Source organism: Pinus tabuliformis, chromosome J (assembly GCF_031772625.1).
Source record: "Pinus tabuliformis cultivar Carrire ecotype Pingquan chromosome J, CPIR1, whole genome shotgun sequence".
Lineage (NCBI taxonomy): Eukaryota > Viridiplantae > Streptophyta > Pinopsida > Pinales > Pinaceae > Pinus > Pinus tabuliformis.
Window position 1 is genome coordinate 1,234,893,045 of NC_142295.1, and position 2,299 is coordinate 1,234,895,343.

Below are 2,299 nucleotides of genomic sequence, written 5' to 3' on the forward strand. Positions count from 1 at the left end.
TTTCGTTGGACATTGTTTTTAACACTTTCTGAAGGCCTTCAAGACCGAAAGGTTCCTTTGAATATTTCTTCTTAGAGTCATCCTTAAATTTTACTTTCTTGGACTTTCTTTCCCCTGTTTGTGATATCTTTTCCAAATCTATGATTCTTCTTTCTACAGACATGGCTTTTTCATGTTTTCTACAAGGGTAGCCTTATTGGCTCTATCTACAAAAATTGCAATATTAGAAGGAAGAGATGATATATACCATTCTATTTGTACATCTACAACAGGTTTAGAGGCAGTTGGGATTTTGTTTAGAAATTTGTTAAATCTGGAGTTGAAATCTTTTATCTTTTCATGTGGATTAGCTTTCAAATTAGAAACATCATTGATCAAGGATGCTATGGTCCTATCATCACCAAATTTTGCAAGAAATGCTTCTTGAAAAGTATCCCAGTCTCTAATTGAACCAGCTGGAAGGGAAAAATACCAACACCCATGAGATCTTTGGAAAGTATAAGGAAAGAGTCTAATTACAACATCTTCATGTGCAACCCCATTGAGATTCATGGCTAACATAAAATTATTTAGATGTTCTTTGGCTGGGAGAGCATCATCAGGATTATACTTAGGAATCCATTTTTTGGGGTTTGTTGGGAGTGCATTTGGATTTGCAACTAGTTCAACACCAAGATTTGTCCAAGGTTGATTGACCATAACTTCAGTTGGGAACTGAGAAAATGGGAAGCTCGGTCCAGAAGTAGGTATATATGGTGAAGAAATTACTACTGGATTAGTAGTATTAATTGTAGTACTAATTGGAGAAGTGGATATTTGAGAAGTCATGGATTGGATAGAAGTGGATGGGGAAGTAAATGGATGGAAAGGTGATGTGATATCGCTAGTATCTGATTCATATGTTGATGAAGTAACCTTCCTACATCGTGGAGGAATAGAGAACTTGAAAGGGGTATCCCCAAGTCTTTCACTTTGCAGTCTAGTCGATACACCAGCTTGTTGTAATAAGGAGGTAACACTTTCTTTAGACACTTCAGGTCTCTCTGGTTTCTCGACATAAATGGATATTTGTTGCAATTTCTGTATGAAAGAATGAACTTTGAGAGACTCGGGAGTGTAATCTAGAGAAGGTGGCTGCCTTATTATATCAGGAGACAAGGGAGATGTTTCTACAACTTCAGATTTCCGATTAGGAGATTCTAAACGAATTTCAGAAGGTGTAGAAATGGTGGAGGGATTTTGACTCTTGTGAATGCTTTTCTAATGATCTTTAGCTTTATATGTCATTCACAGTTGAATGCACTCCTTCTAGTGCCAAAATTTTACAACCTTAGAATTCTGTTGCCAAAACATGGGGGATAACCACCCATTCTAGACCTTAGGACAACTCCTTTTTCATTTAAAGTGGTGGCTTTGACTGGGGATAATGGGACCAGTTTCCCAGAGTGTGTTTTAAAATGAGAGTGGGTGGTTCATGAGTGTTTTTAATAGGATACTGATAATGTAAGTGACCTATCCTATAATGAAATTTCTCTAACTAACTTATTCTAATATAAACCCAGGTATTCCTGTATGGTATGCGATCTACAAAGATATCTATTTAACATGTGATAATAAATATTGAACACAAATAAATAGAGATTATAATGTAAAAGATAATTCCTTTGACTAAATAGTTAGTCAAAGGAATTTATAAAATATATCGCATATATGATGAATTATATATGAAAATCACAACTTCAGCTAGGCATCATACAAAAGTGCAATTAATGCTTAACAGAAATAATAAATCTCACATATAATTCATGAAAGTAAAGTTTTGTCACTTATTAAATGTAAACAAAATCAAGAATACACAATAATAGTACCATATGTGTGAAGTCCTGCTCTTTTTACAAATGACATAGACTAGCTTCTTTCTTCAAATCAAATTGTCTCCCAAGAATACAAAAGTGCATCAACAAAGGAAAGCATCCTGATATCTAAAAGAAACGATCATGTTCCATAATTTCACCAAAGAATTCACAAACTTACAATAGTGCATTCTTTACAAATGTTTTTTATAAAATTATGGACCCTTCTCTAAATGCATGAGAAGGGTATAAATACTATTCTAACTAAATGTGCAAAAATAGATTATACAAAATTTGAGGAGGTTTCAAACAACCTTCCTCCTAACTAGGTAACTAACTCCAAAAATAAACAGAGGCTAAATAAACAAAACTAAGAGGATGACTTGTTGTCTGCTAGCTTGTCCTTTAAATTGCAAATATTGGTCATCAGTTGAATTTGAGGAGGT